This window comes from Sus scrofa, chromosome 5 (genome assembly GCF_000003025.6).
Source record: "Sus scrofa isolate TJ Tabasco breed Duroc chromosome 5, Sscrofa11.1, whole genome shotgun sequence".
NCBI lineage: Eukaryota > Metazoa > Chordata > Mammalia > Artiodactyla > Suidae > Sus > Sus scrofa.
Genome location: NC_010447.5, coordinates 32,726,020 through 32,745,776, shown reverse-complemented (window position 1 = coordinate 32,745,776; position 19,757 = coordinate 32,726,020). Strand labels below are relative to the sequence as shown.

The window sequence follows — 19,757 nt, the reverse complement described above, 5'->3', positions numbered from 1 at the left end:
AACCCTGATTTTCAGGTATCAGTTGCTCAGTATGCTTCAGAGGAGTCATCATAACCCTACATTTGTCAATCTTTGGTTGAAATATGGGCACACGACACAATCAGGCCAAGCAGATGGGAGTGGGGAGATCTTCTGTAAGGTTTCTTTTCTCTTCAGTAAAGATATTTTGGGAGTTTCCATTGCGGCACAGTGGAAATGAATCTGACTAGTATCCATGAGAATGCAGGTTTGATCCCTGGCCTCGCTCAGTGCGTTAAGGATCCTGCATTGCCGTGAGCTGTGGTGTAGGTCGCAGACAAGGCTTGGATCCCATGTTGCTGTGGCTGTGGCTGTGGAATAGGCCATCAGCTGTAGCTCTGAGTCGACCTTTAGCCTGGGAATCTCCATATGCTGTGGGTATGGCCCTAAAAAGCAAAAAAAAGAAAGAAAGAAAGAAAAGATATTTTGCTGAATTAGACCATTTTTGTCTCTAGATTTTTTTTTTTTTTTTGGTCTTTTTTGCCATTTCTTGGGCTGCTCCAGCGGCATATGGAGGTTCCCAGGCTAGGGGTCCAATTAGAGCTGTAGTCGCCAGCCTATGATCGGAGCCACGTCTGCAACCTACACCACAGCTCATGGCAACGCGGGATCCTTAACCCACTGAGTGAGGCCAGGGATCGAACCCGCAACCTCATGGTTCCTAGTTGGATTCGTTAACCACTGAGCTACGATGGGAACTCCTGTCTCTAGATATTATTGTGTGAGGATATGATGCAATGTTAACCTGCATTAATTCACTCTCCAAAAACAAATGGCCCTGATTTGTGGCATTTGCCTATTTTCATTTCCGTGGTATAAATTCTCTCACAATGGCTTATTTTAAGCTACCAAGAGCTCAACAACTGGCTGGCAAATTTAGCAAGTGGCTCTGAGGAGCCTGAGGTTGCTGATTCCAGCCCACCACTGACTGCTCAGAGCTACAATGCCCATCTTGTGAAAAGAGCATGCAACATGGTGGGGATGGCTGAGCAGAAGAGAGATTCTGGGTCCTTAAGCCATGACACCTTGAGCCATGGAATTAGCCAGGCCTGGAATCTTCCCATCTTGGGACTTCTTGTTACATAAGTTAATAAATGTGCTTATTGTACAAAGCAGGTTAAGTTGGTGTTTGTCTGTGGTAAATCTGGGCTTGTCCTGGCTGGTACAGATGTCCATGGGGTCCCATCTAGTGGAGGGAGGGGAGCACAGCAGGGACAATAGTGAGCACTAGATCGTGGAAACACTTGTCCAGTCAGTAGTTAGGTAGAGGCGAGTAGTAGAGGGTCATGGGGAGGGCTGTCCGGGTTGAAACATGATGCTGGCTGGTTGCTGAGAGGAACAGGATGGTGGCTAGGGGCCAGCTTCTGTCAGTGTCCTTGCCAAAGAGGCTGAAGTTCAGGGCAATGCTCCAGGGAGAACAAGCATTGGAATGGGAGTCAGGAAGCCAGGCAGAAGCCCAGGCCTGGGAAGGGCTGCCCTGCCAGGTGCTTCACAGCATTGCGCTGTAAAGTGGCAAGAAAAGGGAAGCTTGGAGGAAGGGAAAAGCATAGAGAGAGACAGAAGTACAATTCCAGAGTTCTAGACTACTCATTCATCAATGGGGTGGGGAAATGTCCTGCAAGGCAGTCAGAATTCACTCAAATGCTGACCAGCTAGGATGGAAGGTTAAGGGTTTTCAGTAACTGCCATGGATCAGGCTGAGAAAGCAGAAGGAACCAGAATTTTCTCCAAAGCTGCCTCAGCACATGTGCTTGGTGATATTAAAGAAATGCAACTTACATTCCTTCCTAGGCCTTTGAAAGGGGCATCACTCCTCCCTCTGCCCCACCCCTATTGTTACAGTCTCTGGGGTCCTGAAATTCACTGCTGAGACTGATGTTTGGCCTTCCTCCCTTGCGTGGGGAAATCCGTTTGCCTGCCTGTGACAGCAATTTCATTGCTCTTATGAAATTCCCCTCACTTACAATGCAATGTCTCCTGTTACTCATTTACTCCTTTTCTTTATTTTCTTTCCTTGTCCATCTGATAACCTATCCACAGGCCCATTCTTCCTCAGCCTAGTCTCATTCATTGAATATCTACTTAGGAAAGTCTTTTATAATTGAATTGTATGGAGGAAGTAAGTTCAGAAAGAATGAAAGCTGATGTGTCAACATTGTTCTCTGGGGATTTTCAGAACATTACTTTCCTCTCTGATTTAGCTGGGAGGCCAAAGGGCAGAAAATTTGGCTTCCTTTGCAAAACTCTGCTACTGCTGGAAGTCATGGTTAGTAATCTTAATTTTACTCAATGAGGTGAGTTCTCTGACAATATCATTAGTAGGGAGTAATTAAGGATGGAATCAAACAGGAGAAGAAACCTTCGAGGGTGAAGTTCTCTCAAGTTCATACTCCTTTCCTACATGTGTAGTGAAGTCTGGCTTGTTTAAAGAGCTCCTCCTCCCAATTAAATGAGATGCTTCAGAGTGAATAAAGGAATGCTCTTCTGCAGTGGAAAAGCCCATCATAAACAAAGTCAAAAGACAATTATAAGAGGGGGAAATATTTGGAACTCATTTCATAGACAATGACTAATTTTCTTTATATGTAAAAAGCTCCTACAAATCAATAAAAAAGACTAATAGCCAAAGCAAAAAATGTGCAAACATAGTCCATAAAATAGGGGATACAAATCTGGATACAAATCTTCCTTAGATTAAAAGAGAGACAGCTGCATAATAAGAGAAGTAGAAATCAAATTTATACAGATACTCATTTTTCATGTATTAGATTAGTACTTCTTGCAGGGAACCAGGTAACTGACAGAGCAGGGGTTAGCAAACTATACCAGGTATGTTGCTAATGGTAGGCGATGCTACTTAAGAGCTGGAACGGTAGAGAGGGATTACTACATACATGGAAGAGCCAGAAGAGTCTACTTCATGGAGCATATAGTAGTGAGAATTGCAGGTTTGGGTTCAAATTCTGGCTCTGCCACTTACTGCTTATATAACAAGGCAAATTTTTTCGGCCCAAATTTTCTCCTCTATAAAACAGGTTCTGTAATGGTAAACGTGGCTAAGACTGCAGCAGTCCACAAAAATCCATTCTTATTTTCTTTCGTGGTAATAGACAGGTAGCTGGACATATGGCTACTAACATATTTCCAAGTGTGCCTTGCTGTTAGAGTGGCCAAGGGACAAATCCTCCACCAGAGCAATGTGAGCAGAGGTGCTGTGTGACACATTTGGCTCTAGGACATGAGACTCCTCCATGTTCTTTCCATTTCCTATAAGCTTGAATCCAGGGCATCCCAACCTTGCCCATGGAGATGAGGACAAGACCTTGGGTGAGAAAGCAGGGGCTTGGAACAACCTGAATCTCTAAATGAACACATGGATCAGAGCTTCTAGCCCACCTCAGACACCTGTCCACTGTTACAAGACAGAGAAATGATCTTTGACTTCTATAAGCTGATTGTTGGGTGTCCTTGTTACACCAGCCTAGACTTACCCCAGTGGATACAGTTAAGACCTTTTATGTTGCAAGTAATAGAATGCCCAACTCAAATTAGGTAAATTGATATATGGTAGTCAAATAATACCATTTAAGAGAAAATTTAGGATGTAGGGAAAAGTTTAGTTGTTTGAGTCAGTATTCAATGGCTCATCAAAGACTGGATTCCTTCCTATCCCTTTGCTCCAACTTTTGTGGGCCACTGTCACCCTATGGCTGATTGTTCTGAATGGCTAAGGGATTCCAGGTTTTGCAATAACTCACCATACCTTCCAGGAAGAGAGAGAAGAGTTAGAGAGTGAGAGGAGAGGAGAGGAGATACAAGTGAGCTTCTTTCTAACACTCCCAGCAAACTTTTTCTTTTTGCTTTTTATTGACACTTTTGATCACATGTCTTTCTTGAACTGTGATAGAGGATGAGATCATACTGATAAGCCTAAGCCCATGCACCTGTCCCATCTCCTAGCAGCAGGGCAAGTAAGTTTTTCCAGAGCATATGGACTACATGGGTGTGGGCACCCAATAGAAATTGGAACAGGTACCAAGATAAGAGGGTCTGGATGTTGGGGAAGCATTACCTTGTTCACTACAGGGAGACAGCAATTGTTTTGAGCATGAAATTGAATAAGATATATAAAGGGCCTAGCACAAGTAGCCATTGATTATGAATTTACCCCTTCCTAGATCTAGCTGGTTGTGCCACAAAGTGGTAAGGGGTTAGAAAAGATTCCCTCTTTGGGTGGCCTGGGGCTGTGTATTTGTAGGACCAGTAAAACAGGATTGTGATATGCACAAAAACACATGTGTTCATTTAGAGATTCAGGTTGTTCCAAATCAGTTTCAAGATTTCTGTCCCCATAGCAATTATTGGTGGGAGTGGCCCAGACTGCCACCACCATCTGACACAAGAGAATGAATAAAACAAGGCTTGGTACCACCCTTTCAAAGGCTCCCTTCCACTGTTGGTTATAGATGCCCACTGGCCCAACAATTCATAAAGACCCACGTTTGAGATTCCAGAAGGGGCTGCCTTCCCACTGTCTTATGTTAGCTGTGTGGCTTCATGCAGGATACTGATTGACAGAGGTATTTGGGCCCTTCTATCAGTTTTCTACCTCCATCCACTTGCTAGAGACTATATAACATAACGAAGAGGTTCTGGGCTTGAGTCTGAAACCCCACTTCACTATCACTGTGTGATCTTGTATAAGTAATTTAAATCTTTATGCCTCAGATTCCTCATCTGTAAAATGGAACTCTTGCTCTACTAACATTTTAGGTTGTGAGGCTCAAAGATATAATGTATTTGAGAACACTTTGTAAATAGAAAGGAAATTTTAAATAAAAGGAGCTAGCAAACATAATAATGGAAATACTCTGCTGATGTATAAATTTCTCGATACTAAGGGCCAACCTACCTGGGGGCTTGGGAAACAAAACTGGTTGAGAGAGAACAGGCCAAGTGAGTTATTTTTCATCATAGAGACAGAGGATAGGTCTAGGTTTAATGACCAGCTATGTATTGATTGTGTAGGTATTTGTTATAGGTATTTTACATTATCTAATTTAATCCTTTAATAATCCTGTGAGGTAAATATTATTATGTCAACTTTACAGATGGAGAGACTGGGCCTGAGAGTGGTAGTAACAGGACCAATATCACATGCCTGGGGAGTTGCAGACCAGGATTTAAAAAAGTCTGTTTAACCACTAAGAAATTGTGAGGCCATCAGCTGCTTCAGGCAAGAAAAAGTGACCACCCAGGATACGGTGCCAAGGTGGATTAGTTTATATAAGGAGACAGTCATCCAGGGGCTTATAATAACTCCTTCATTTGCCTATTCATCCATCTAATCCACAAACATATTCTGAGCACCACTCATGTAACAGGAACTGTGCCAGATTTGGATAAAACAATGAATAAAATACAGTTCCTGAAGGGTTCAAGAAACATTGGTACGGCTGAGTAGCTTGTCAGACATCCATTTATCCTCAGTTCGATTCTATTAGGAAAATTGCTCCTATTGCTTGGCCAGTATTAAAGTTTTAAACATTATTGTTCTGTAGAAATGGTCTGCTTACATTGCTTCCTGCTGGAGAATGGCATAACTCCATAGTAACTGAAGATCATATAACCCAATGATTTCGTTTCAGAGGCAACTGCACAGTGATTTTGAAATGGTAATAATTGCCTATTTCTCAGGGGATTATCTTATTGTTTGGCAATGGTTATGAAGACAGTGGGGTTTTAAGAGGCCATTCAATATGAATGACAGAGGAACTATTTTTTATTTTTCTCTGGATGACTCTCAAAGTGAGAATCTAATTCAGAGCCCACAGAGGTTTGAAAGACCTGCTGTGATGAGATCTCCTTCAGGCTGAAAGATGACTGAGTTCTAGCAGAGTATAGAAAACTGAAGGTGCGGCTCATACATTAGTGGAGTGCTGTTTGCTTTCAGAGATCCTGAATTAAATGGAGACAAGTTGGGTAAGACCCACAATTAAAACAGCAACTGAGTGATGTTTTCTATCTTAATTTATAGGAACTACCCATCTTCTTTGCCAGGTATTGTGCAAAGAAGCATCCTGTCTGGAAAATTCTACAATTTTATCTGTCCCTGCCAATGTCATTTGATGAAAGTTTCTTTTGAGGGGGAGAAATTTATTTTGTTAAGCACCTACTAAGGGCCAGAGATGTTATGTATTTTGCTCATTTAACATTCACCACTACTTTGTGAGTAGTGTTTTCACCATTGTACAAAGCTCTTTCCCTTACTCAAATTTACTGATTCTTCAACAAATTTTTATTGAGTGACTACTATATCCCAGGCATGTTTTAGGTGCTGGGGATATAGCAGTGGACATAGCCTACCAATGCTCCTGCCTCATGGAGCTTTTATTTTAGTGGATGGAGACAGAACTAAACAAATAAACAAGCAGATAATATGCAAGGCTTTGGAGTTCAGTGCTATGGAGAAAGTTCTGGGGAAAGAAGAATAGGAATACTAGATGGCAAGGGTAGGAGGATATTGCGAATTTACACAGGGTAGTCAATGTATTAGTTACATATTGCTGAGTAAGACGTTACCCCTAAACGCAATGCCCTAAACGCAATGGCTTAACACAGAAAATACTTAGTATCTTATAGATTCTGTGGTTCAGGAGCTGGGCATGGCTTAGATGGTGTCTCTGCTTCAAGTCTTTAGTGTACCAGCTGGAAGAGTTGGCAGGATTTGGTTTATTCCAGGCTGTTGGATTGAGGATCTCAGTTCCTTGCTGGCTATTGGCTGGAGGCCTCCTTTGGTAGCCACATGGGCCTGTCTATATGGCATTGGTCTCCCACAGAGTGAGCAGGCATGTAAGAGATGAGAGAGTGTGCCCAAGATACAAGCCACAGTCTTCTTGAAATCTAATCTCAGAAGTGACATCCTGGAGTTCCTGTTGTGTCTCACAGGGTTAAGACCCCAACTTTGTCTCTCTGAGGATGTGGGTTCAATACCTGGCCTTGCTCAGTGCATTAAGGAACAGGCATTTCCATAAGCTATGGTGTAGGTCACAGATGTGGCTTGGATCTTGTGTTGCTGTGGCTGGGATTTGCATGTACTTGCTAGTAGAGCTGACAGTATTTGCTGATGGTTCAGATGTGGAATGTGAAGAAGCTGAGGAGTCAGTGATGACTCTGAGGTTTTTGGACTTAGCAACTGAAAGAAAAGAGTTGCTCTTTATTAAGCTGAAAAACACTGGTGAAGGAGCAGTTTTTGAGAGGGGAAATATAAATCAGGGGTTCTGTACATGTTAGTGTGTGCTGCTTAGACATTCAAGTGGAGATGCCAGGTTGGCAACTGGATCTATAATTCTGCTCAGGAGAGCAGAGTGGACAATAAATCCATATTTGGGGATTCCCAGCATTAACAGGGGATTTAAACCAATGCACTGGCAAAAATACTTTAGAAGTAAGTGTATGTTGAGAGGGGAAAGGCCTGTGGATTGAAACCCTGGGGCAGTCCAAGGTTTAGAAATTAGGGAGATAAGGTCAGCAAAGGAGACTGAGAAAGAGTAAGTGGAAAAAGAGAGGGAAAACAAGAGAGAGGAGGCCCTTAGAGCCAAGTGGAAGATGTGCTTCAGGGGAGAGAGAGTGCCCAACTGGGTAAAAACTGATGTGTAGTTGAGCAGGATGGGCATGAGAACTGGCCATGGACTTGGGAACATGGCGGTCATGGTGGGCTTGAAGAGGGCTGTTTCAGAGGAGAGGGAGAAGGAAAGAAGAGCAAGTGGGGAAGGAGAGAACTGAGGGTCTTAAGAGAAACTAATGTCTTTTGACAACTGGTTGGTTCACTTGACCATCTGCATCAAACTCCTGTGGTGCAGACAAAGAACATAGATTTGGGGGAACCCACTCCAAATCTCGGGGAATGGCACTGTGTGATCTTCACTTTTAGCAAGTCCCACTGGTGATTTTGAGGTACATTAAAATGAAAGAGCATTGGTTTTCAACCAATACTCTGAAATTTTCCTCATAATCCTCAGGCAAAACCAAATTGCCAGTGTTCCCAAATGCCTACAAGCTTATTGACACCAACCTTCAATAGTGTAAATATTATTATTGTTATTGTTTTTTACTTGTTTTTATTTTACCTCGGATGCAAATTCCTTAAAGGAAGATGTGATTATATGTATAAAACTGTGTATATACTTACAGTTCTATCATTGATCACTTCATTAGCTACCTGTCTCTTTACCTAGCAATCATACAAACAGTTCATGATTGTAATAGAGTTTCCTTTAGAAATACAGAGCGGCACAAGAGGAGATTGATTTTAATCACCCATAATACATTATCCAGAAATTTTCACTATTAACAAGTTTGTGAATATCATCCCTGACATCGTCTATGTTTATATATTTCCAAGAAGATCATCAACCAATTTATAGCGTTTTATAAAATGCTTTTTAATCTTGAAATATTCTTTCAGTATCTTTCTATACCAAGTAATATACACTCTATATTACCATTTTGAATAGGTACTAAATGTTGTACTAATTATTATTATTATTACTATTTTGCTTTTGGGGGGCTGTACCCACAGCATATGGAAGTTCCCAGGCTAGGGGTTGAATCAGAGCTACAGCTGCTGGCCTACACCACAGCTACAACAACATAGGGTCTGTGACCTACACCACACACACCATGGCAACACCAGAACGCCAACACGCTCAGTGAGGCCAGGGATAGAACCTGCATCCTCATGGATACTAGTCGGATTCATTTCTATTGAGCCACAACAGGACCTCATGTTGTACTAATTATTATTCAATTCTCTATTTGGAAATATTTGGTTTTTCCCCATGTCTTTTTTTTTCGCTAATGCGAACAATACGGCCAGGAATATCTGTATAAATATGTTTTTTGTAAAAAAAAAAAAAGAAAATGAGAACCAGTATCTTGCTCTACACACTTTATCTTACATTTGGTAGTTACTCCCAGATTTAAGATACTGTAAGTATGTTCTGTTTGTGTTACCTAAATGGGTGTTTGTCCAGGAGGCATTCCTTGGATGGTCATTGTCCTAGAGGCATTCCTATAGTTTGTAGATGGTCATTTGCCTTGGAGGCATTCCTATATTTCTCTTTAACGTTTTTATTTTCCTGAAGATTTTCAAGGAAACCTGAGCAAAGAAATTCTACAACCCCAAAGAATGGCACTAGGTAAACATGTCTCCCTTCCATAGTGGCTCCTAGGAACCTCACAAACTTTGAAATTCTCAGAATCAACAAGAAGAAGCGGCTCAAAGGATTGAGGGTTTGGGAAGGGGTGTTCTAAATCATTGGTCCTTCTCTTCTCAGTCCCTCCTCTTCTTACAACCATTCTCCAGGCCCACAGACTTATGTCCATGTCTTCTTCCCCTGGAATCTCCACTCTTCTTCCAGGAGGTCATTACCCCTTTGGTTCCTTCTCAGACCTTGTAAACCTCAGAAACTTGTTGTCAGTGGAGTTGGCATTTGGCTCCAGAGGGAATGGGACGAAGTGAGATCTAATCCTGTCAATGAAGGCTCCAATCCCAGTCTTTCCTTTTGTGAGATACACCATTGATTTCTTACCTAGTTTTCTTAAGCAGGAGACCACTGACATTTTCCTTAGAGACAGACGAACATAGCTAATGGAGATATATAGAAATTATTTTCAAGTTACTTCTATGTGTAGTTATGTGGCCATGGCAATTTAAAATCTGGACAAGAATAATGAAAAACATTATGAAAATGGTGCTAGGTCTAGTTGTGGGTCTATATTTAAATATAAGTTCTCCAGAATGACTAAAGTGAGTCAAAGCTATGATATAAACACATAAAAACCAAACACATAAATAGAAATAACACAGAAAATCCCAGCAAAACCCTGATAACCCAGCAGCTCCTAGACAAACATTAACAGTTGCCCATCCAGCTAAAATCCTATCTGTGAAAAAAGCTGAGGGAAATGGCGCCTAGAGAGAGTTGCAGGTGAGCTTGCAAATATTCCATGAAGACAAAAGGACAAGCCCCATCAAAGTTCCAAGAAGACAGACAAAAACTGGGCTTCTGCATCATCTGTAATCAGTTGTCAACTTTCCTCAATTTCAGGGCAACTTCTTTTCCCATAGCACTTGTGGTTCTCTTGTTGAGGGAACCACTCCAGGAAGATCTGTGATCTTTGAAATCCATCTTTTTAGTGTATGATGTCACAGCTGATAGTGTTAGTGGGTAGTCTGCCATATTAACTGCATTTTTCCTTTACCTATTTGTACCAAGGGCCTAACTCAAAATGCAAATCTGTGCAAATCACTTGGGTGCTTAAAAATATCAAACAAGATCAAAATACTGCTTCCAGCCAATGGAAAACTTTGAAGTCTAGGCCGATTTCTTTGACCAGTAATCACTCAGGGTGTTTTTATCAAATGGGGTCAAGTTACTTTCTTTTAATAATATATGTGGTTAAGAAAATATACAAAATTCTAATCTTTAATTTCTTTGATGAGTAGATTTGTCAAGTGTTTCTCAAATGTACTTCTTTTTCTTAAAAGGCGCAGCAGTGACACCGAACAGATGGTAATTGTTGCATAATTATTATGTAGGGGTAGACCCAGCAATTTCAGTTTGGAATCTTTGCTCCTTAATTCTTAACTGCCTTGCCCTGTCATACTCCCACCACATCTCCCATCATGCCCCTAAACCTCCTCCGACAACTGTAAATAGCACAGTGGACACAACTTAATTTGCCTTTGAGGGCAGCTCTTAATAACTGCAAAAGGGGAAGACAGGCACTCTCAGCTAAATATGTATGTGTGCACATGTGCCAACATACACAGTTGTTTACCTCAAACCTCATTCTCAAGGTTCTTTATTACCTGTTTAGTTCAATACACCTTCTCTAACATTCTGCATCCCCATCTAACACCTGCTTGTTAATTTCAGTCAATTTTCAGCTAGTCTTTTAGCAAGTGAAGGCAATCTACTCAATTATAAAAGGACTTTTTTTTTTATTGCTTTGATCATTTTACTGATACTCATTCCATACCTACCATATGCTTTCCAAGATACTGGTTCCTATTCTTTTGTTCACTTCTCTTGTGTATCACCCAAGGTTCGAGTTTCCTTTGTTCAGTACTAAGGGTGGGATGATATGGGGTGAATATCTGAAAGCAATCCTTCCTGCTGGGTGGGAAGCATCCCTGCACTTGGGCACACTGACAGGAGGGGGAGGTTCTGCCAGAGAATCTTCAGTCATCCAGCTTTTCTCAGTCGCAGCAGGTCTTTTCCCGCTACCTTACATCCCTGATTCAAGGGCCACCTGAGGTTGTCACAATTTTACTGTTTCTTAAGCTTTCTTCTTTTCTCTCTCCTCCTAACAGCTTTAAAAACATTTAAGTTACAAATTTGTTAAGTTACAAATAAAAATGTGGTTTTACTCTCCTGGTAATTAGCTGTAAAACCTTGGGCAACATGTGTAACTGCTCTGACGCTCAATTTTCTCATCTGTTAAAAAAGAGAATGAGATTAAGTATATTCTAACGTGCCTTTCAGCACTGAGAGACTCTGAGTCAGGAGGTAAAATAGCTCAGGGGAAAGATCTGGGCTACCTCAGAGCTTGTCTTCACCTAGCAGTATAATAAGAGGAATGCCTGCTCAAACAGCCAGCACTTATTGAGCATCTACTGTATGTTGGGTGGTCAGATCTTTACACACACTGAGTTTCATAGAATTTTCATAGCAACTCCAAGAGGCAGACATTATTATTATTACTAAACCTGTTTTAGAGGTGAAGGTGTGGAAACTCAGAAAGGTTAAGCAGCTCTTGTAAGATCACAAGGGAATTAGCATAGCTGGAGTTTGGCCTCCGGGCACATGTTTTTAACTATTCTGCTACCCCACTTCCCAGTGCACTTACTGTTCGACATTGACTGCCCATTTCCAAAAGCCAGTTCATAGCTTCCATCTTGGAATCAGAAGGTCTCAGATCCAATCTTCACTCTATTATTTACTGGATTTTCAGCCAAATTGTGCAACTTCTTCAAGCCTCAGTTTCCTCAACTATAAAAGAAGAAAACAACAGCTGTCTGCTGTTGCCTGGTTCCCTGTCCTGCTTCTTTCTAGAGAGGCCAACACTTACCATTACCTACAGGCTCAGCTCCAGCCCAGGCTCTAGAGCCAATCTTTCCTCTGGGGAAAGGGCTTTCAAGATTTCTTGTTCAATGCTGAGGGGGATTTAACATCAACCATAGTTCCTGCAGTCCTGGTTAATCAGTTATAATAAATGGGCCTCTACCCTAAATGCAGCATGGTAGAGTTGTTAAGACGGGTCCTGGGACCATCCTGCCTGTGTCTTCATCTCAGCTCTGCCCTTTTATTAACAAATGAACTTGGTCAAGTTTTCTCACCATTCTGTGACTTAATTTTCTCAGGTGTAAAGTGGGGAGAATGAGAGTAGATTTCAGAGGATTGTTGTAAAGATTTTAGTAAATTTTAAAATGTAAAGTACCTATAAAATGTCTGGAAAATGGTGTTTGCTATTGTTATTATTATAGAGTTTGCTTGATTTATGCTTCATATTATATGCAAATAACGTTATATACTTATATTATTACTAATGCTAATTAGCTCCCTGCTTGGTGGCCTCAGGTCCTTCCTGGCTAACTTGCCTAGTCTCTCCAGGGCTGCAGCCCTCATTGCCATCTTGTGCTGGGGCACGACTCTGCCACTGGACCCCTTCTCTAAGGTGAGGCCTTGCAATCTATAGAGGATGTTCTTTTTTTTTTTTTTTTTTTTTTTTTTTTTTTTTTTGGTCTTTTTGCCATTTCTTGGGCCACTCCCGTGGCATATGGAGGTACCCAGGCTAGGGGTCTAATCGGAGCTGTAGCCACCGGCCTACACCAGAGCCACAGCAACACGGGATCCAAGCCGCAGCTGCAACCTACACCACAGCTCACAGCAAAGCTGGATCCTTAACCCACTGAGCAAGGCCAGGGACCGAACCTGCAACCTCATGGTTCCTAGTCAGATTCGTTAACCACTGTGCCACGATGGGAATACCTATAGAGGATGTTCTTAATGTTGGCTGTCCTCTCACATCTGAATATTGCTTGATCTAGTGTTCTCCAAGGTGGTGCTCTGGCAGTATGTCTGGTTCCTTGGTGGTACACACCACTGGCCCAGACCACTTGTTGCCTCCCTGCCATGTTCCCTGGAGCCGACGTGCTGCCCTCTGTTGCACTTTTCCTCAGTACTTGTGCTTTGGACTTTCCAAGGTCCTAAGCTGATACACTATGTCCAGAAGTTACTATTCATCTGGATGCAGCCTCACAAGATAACTTGGTAAAGCATCATGCGCAAAAAATGGCTTTGAATGTCAGTACACAACTCATGTAGGCAAGAGATATCATACTTCTCTACTTTTTAGGGGGGAGGGTAACAGCTTTATTGAGATATAACTCATATACCATACAATTTACCAATGTAAAGTATAAAATGCAATTTTGGGGCACAGTCACAAGTTGTACAACCATCATTACAATCGATTTTAAAACATTTTCATCACTCTTCTCCAAAAAAATCACCTACTCTTCAGTATTCATCCCTTATTTGCCCACCCCGTGGTAACCACTAACCAACTTTCCACCTGTAGAGTTGCCTGTTCTGGACATTTCCTAAAAATGGAATCATACAAGATGTGACCTTTTGTGACTGACTTCTTTCATTTAGCAGTGTGTTTTTAAGATACATCCTTACTGTAGCATGTATCACCACTTCATTCCTATTTATTGCCAAATAATATTCATACTTCTGTATTTTTAATTCAGTAGTTAACTTTGACTCTCTCTCCTCATTCCAAAGGCTAGTGAAGAATCCAACTCCTCATTCTTGGGGTTTCCCTTTGGAGGCTGTGTCGAGGTTACAGTCTCTCAGGTAGAGTTGAGACATCTCAGAGGCCCAGGAAGGCATCAGCCATCTGACCACAGAGGTTACTGCTGAGATGCTACTGTCTCTCCCTTTGTGGCCTTTAAGAGCCTCCCCTCTGTGGCCTTTGTGCCACCTTCAGAGCATTGGGAATTATGGTTGTGACTGGAGAAGCCTGGGCCAATATTCTGCCTTTTGGTGCATAGATGGCCAGTCTCTCTGAGGTCTGCTGTGTCCCTGGGGCACTGGCAGGAAGTAATGCAGGACACTCGAGACACCACACTTTGACTCCTTCCCTAGGCCAGAGAGACTCTCATTTTATACAAGGGATATTCACCCCACCCCATCCCCAACCCAGGTTTAACTGGTTTTTCCATAATGTCTCTTAAAACAAAATTTATAAATTCCAACCTCAAACTTTCCCCTGAGGCAAGGGAGGACAGAGCCTGTACTCACATAAATGAGGACCTCGCAGGGGAAAAACGGAAGGGAAGACACAAATTTATCTTAAAGAGTTATCTTGTGTCAGAGTTCATTTCTCATTGTTCAAATCTCTGCAGCCAGATAGGCCCAAAAAGCAATCAAGCACTTTACGTCATTATGCCTTTTCTTATTCCCCAGTCCAGTCACTGCTGGCTCTCTTCTGTGCCATTAGTCCACCTGCCACTGATCCCTGAGCACTTTTTAACTCCCACAAATCACTGGTTACTGTGAGGACATGGTAGGTGGCAACCTAGACTCTGCTGTTTGGATTTTTTTTTTTAAGTTCTATTGAAGTATAGTTAATTTACAAGGTTGTGATAATTTCTGCTGTACAACAAAGTGACCCAGCCATACATATACACATATCCATTCTCTCTCAGATTCTTTTCTCACATAGATTATCACAGAACCCTGGGCAGAGTTTTCTGTACTATACAGCAGATCTCCATTGGCCAATTATTCCATATACCACAGTGTGCACATGCCAATCCCAAACTCCCAGTCCATCCCTCCCACCCACTGCCACCTGTCCCCTTGGGTAACTGTAAGTTTCTCAAAGTCTGTGCATCTGTTTCTGTTCTGCAAATAAGTTAATTTGTATCATTTTTTTAAAGATTCTACATATAGGTGATATGATAGGATGTTTGTCTTTCACTGTCTGACTAACCTCACTTTAGCATGACAGTTTCTAGGTCCATCCATGTTGGTGCACATGGCATTATTTCATTCTTTTATGGTAATATTCCATTGGGTATATATGTATCACATCTTCTTTATCCATTCCTCAGTCAATGGGGATTTCCATTTCCATGGAAGGTTGTTTCCATGTTTTGACTATTGTAAATAGCACTGCAATGAACAGTGGGGTGCATGTATCTTTTTGAATTATGGTTATCTCTGGATAGATGCTCAGGAGTGAGATTGCTGAATCGTATAGTAGTTCTGTTTTTAATTTTTTAAAGAACCTCCATACTGTTTTCCATAGTGGTTGTGCCAATGTACATTCCCACCAACAGTGTGAGATGGTTCCCTTTTCTCCACACCCTCTCCAGCTTTTATTATTTGTAGACTTTTTGATGATGTCCATTCTGGCTAGTATAAGGTGGTACCTCATAGTGTGTTTCATTAAAAAAAAGTGGCTAGTTCAGCTTGTAACACTAACACAAGCATTTTTCTTGGCAATACCCATTCTCAGTATGGAGTATAAGTACCTTCTGTGTACTTTCCAGTTTGTCTAGTATTATAAAGACCTGTCCTGACATGTTGAGATTTAATAAAATTAACAATTTTTAATGCTTCTTCAAGGGCAGTCTTAAATAAAACTGGCTTTATTGCTTTCCTTCTGTTCTATGAGTTTGAGCTGGTGGAGAATATGGTGATTATGGGTACAGTTTGGTGAGACTGCTTTGACATGTACTAAGGTGCTGGTAGTGACCCAGTATTACTTTTGAACCATCAATATAAATGTCCACAGAGTGAAAAAGCGAATCATTCTCTAAACATTATTACGAAAGTAGTTTTGATCTCTTGGATCCCCTGAAAGTTTCCCCAGGACTTTACAGACCACACTTTGAAAAGCAGAGGCGATGAAAGGATCCAAGGGAAGAGAGCGTTCTTTGTTGTTGCCTAGGACCTTGTGTTTTGTTATGTGCCATGATCTGTCACAGTGCCTGTCACTCTCCTCTTCCTTCCTGGGCTGTCCATGATGCAACACAACAATGTCTTTGGGAGCATGAGGTACTGAACCTTTTAACTTGCTCTGCCACTAGCCCCTGAGCCGTATCAGGATGGGTGGTAGTGTAAGACTTTCTCCCTTTCCAACTCTAAGAATTTACTAATGGAAATACTGGTAAAACCCTAAAAACCCTCCAAACTGCTGAATAAACCATCTAGAAATAGAACTGACCAGAAATGTATACCCCTCTCCTTGTGGTTTTGAAAGCGTCTGTAAAGAGGCTGTATTGATTACCTTGAACGTTTTTCTTACACACTTTATTTTCACTGGATTGCAATTGAAGAGGTTGGAAAAAGTCCCTGGCTTTCTATGTTCTCCATAGGAATAGTCTGAAGGATAGCCTTTCCTTAGTGCTACCACATGTAAATGGATCTGGAGGCTTTGAACTGTGAGTCTGTTGGGATCCCTTCCAAACTCGTAAGGGTTTGTTTTATATAAAAACTTGACACTTGGCAACTTGTATCAGGGATCCAGCCCCTTATTATGTTACAATAACTAAGTTAAACAGCGTATGTAGTAAGCAAAAATATTTACCTGTGATAAAGGATAATTAATAGGATTAAGTACATCTGGTTTCTCCGAGTCAACTATGCTAGAATAAACTTTTATTTAAATCTAAATTCTCTTTTGCTATTGGAGATTTTAGACAAGAAAATTATATACTTTTAAAACCATAAACTTTGGTAGATTTCTAAAAATGTTGGTTTAAAAAAAATCATCCATTCGTTAAAAACAATATTTATCAAGGGCCTACTCTGTGCCAAACATTGTTCTACACATGGAGATGGAGCAGTGAATGCCCTTAGGGCATGGTCCCTGTGCTCATGAAGCTTATCCTCTAGAAGGGAAGAAGAAATATAAAAAGTAAGCAACTAAATAAGCAAGGTAATTTTAGATAATGATGAGCATTTGAAGGAAATAACACAAGGTACAGGGATAATGAATCATAGGGGAGATGGGGTGATCAGAGAAGGGAGGTGACATTTGAGCTAAGACCTGAATGATGAGGAGCCAAGCATGGGAATATCCAGTACAGAGAGCATTTGAAGCAGAGGGAACAGCAAGTAAGAGGCCCTGAGGTGGGAACACATTCGGTGATTTTGAAGAATGAAGTGAAGGTGGTACAGCTTGAGTGCAATGAGCAAGCGGGAAAAGGGTACAAGATAAGGTCAGATCCTTCAAAGTCCTGTAAGCTATGGGCAGGCATATGGATATTATTACAAGCAAAATAGGAAGCAACCGGAAGGTTTTAAAATAGGGAGTGACATAACCCGAAATGTGCTTTTGAAAGACTACTCTGGTGTGGAGATGGATTATAGCAGGGAGAGCAGTGGGAGGCTATAATGATGGGTTGGCTGGATGGAAAGAAATGGAGAGAAGTGTCTGAAGATATAATTTAGAGGTAGAACAAGAAGCGGGCATCAAGTACGTACCTAGATTTTTTTTTTGGCTTGAGTTACTGGATGAATGGTGAAGGGAGAAATCAAGGTTGTATGACTGGGAAAGGAACATGTCTGAAAGCCCTTCTTTACCATGTCTTTCATTCCCATAAATGTAACAGGAGTGCTACAGCACCAGGCACAGTGTTAGCAATCTGGATGGGAGAAGGAGGAAAATGAAAGGAAGCAGAGGGTGGTGTCTATGTCAGAAAATCCTAAGCAGACCTCCACATTTATTTCATTGACCAAAATCATGTCACGTGACCATCTCTAACTGCAAGGGAGGCTGGTTCTTTAGCTGAACACATTATTTCACTTAACGAAAACGGTCATTTTAATAAAGAGTAAGGGGTGAAGGATATTATGGAAGCAGACAGCTAGCAGTGTCACTACGGACACATTATGTTTAAAGACCTCATTGAACATGCAAATGGGACAGACCAGATTGGAAATGGAAGTCTGAATTTCAAGGGAGGGCAGAGCTAATGATAGCAGTTTGGGAGTCACTGGCATGTAGATCATATTGAAAGCCAGAGAGTAGATGAGATCAACTAGGGAGAGAGTACAATTGAAAACTTATTTTGTATTTATTACTGTGACCTGCTCTAATTGATTTTATTCAACAAAATTTTAATGTATGTTTTCTGTGTGTCAACTGTTTCAGACTCTCTGAGCACAAAGATGAAGATAAGTCTCCTTCTTTTAAAGAGCTTAGAGATAGAACAAAAGGAAAACAAATCAGTTTTAATAAATGATATACTATATCATACATGAAAAATTAATTCATTTATTTAGATTTGTAACAGTAATCTGAATTATGATGGTAGTTCTACTGAAGATTCATGTTTTAAGAGAGAATTTCAGTAATTTACCTTGAGTGATTTGAGATGCACCTGTACATCTGTCAATTTGCATATTTTAATCCAGAAGTGCATTCAGAAAATTCTGAATTTTTGAATATGACCAAATGCTAATCTAATTATTAGTAAATATGCTGTTAAAATTGACATAATTCATTATGGAATCTTAAATTAACTTCAAAATTTAGACCAGGACGATCAGGTAATTATTTGTCAGATGACCCTTGTTTAGATTGGGGTTGAACAATTACTGACTTTATTGCTCTCTATAATTTCACCAGTGTTTCAAACTCATTTCCCAAACTGAATTCTTTACCTTCCTCACTTCTCATTCCTCCCCCTGTAGCATATTTTCCTATATTCTTTTTGAAGCAAGTGGCACTACTATTCCTTTGGCTCAAGCTAGAACTCTGAGTATCATTCTAGATAGCCATCTCCCTCACTCCACTCTATCAGTAAAACTCAGATATTTTACCTCCTAAATAGATCTTGAGTATTTCCATCTCTTCCACCCTGGATCATCCTCTAACTCTCACTCTCACTCTCCAGTCATGTCCCTTTGAAATCCATCTCCATAGCTAGTGATTTTACTAGGCTAAAATATCTAATTCATTATTTCAATTAAAACGTGAAAAGGCTCAGCATTCTGTAAAAATGATTGTCCTACAATAAAATCAATTTAAAAAGTATTAGGCTAACCTGAGATCAAGAGGCCCTTTTATTGCAGGGCTTCTCAGAGCTTTCAATATGCTGATGCATGCATTATGAATCACTCAGCAGGGATACAGCTGAGGATATTTCCAGACACAAGTCACAATAAAGCTATTATTTTGAGGAACACTAAGGAACACCTCATGAAATACCTCTATGAACAACACTATTTATATAGCTTGGCTTAGGAAATGTGGTCTACAGAAAGAAATTTAGTCATCTTAATGTGGTATATAAGACCTCCCATGACTTGGTTCTCACCTTCTCTATGAACCTCACCTTCTCTACGAACCTCACTCTCTGCCTTCAACTTCCTGTCTAATAATAGCAAACCACATCCAGTTTCTGTCCACAACATTGCTCCTTGTGACTTTGCTCAAGCTCTTCCCTCTGGAACACCTTCCTTCTTCATCTGGCTAACTCTACTCATCTTTCAACTCTCAGCTCAGGGACCTTCCTTGAAGTCCAGGTTGAAATAAGTACCTTATGAAATAAGTTCCACTTACCATAGCACAAAAATATGAAAACAATCATCATGTGTCTTTTCCCCCAACTGGGGAAATAAAAACTGAGAGACCGTGCTGTGATA

The 19,757-nt window shown here is 40.9% G+C and overlaps 1 long non-coding RNA gene across 1 annotated transcript in view; it reads right to left on the bottom strand.

Moving 5' to 3' along the window:
• The window catches only part of LOC102164628, a 63,105-nt gene continuing 52,190 nt past the window's right edge, over positions 8,843-19,757 (bottom strand). The window contains exons 3-4 of the long non-coding RNA XR_002344013.1: positions 11,935-12,077; positions 8,843-9,667 (exon numbers count right to left, since the gene is read on the bottom strand). This is a non-coding gene — a long non-coding RNA (uncharacterized LOC102164628). The remainder of the gene's footprint in view (positions 9,668-11,934; positions 12,078-19,757) is intronic.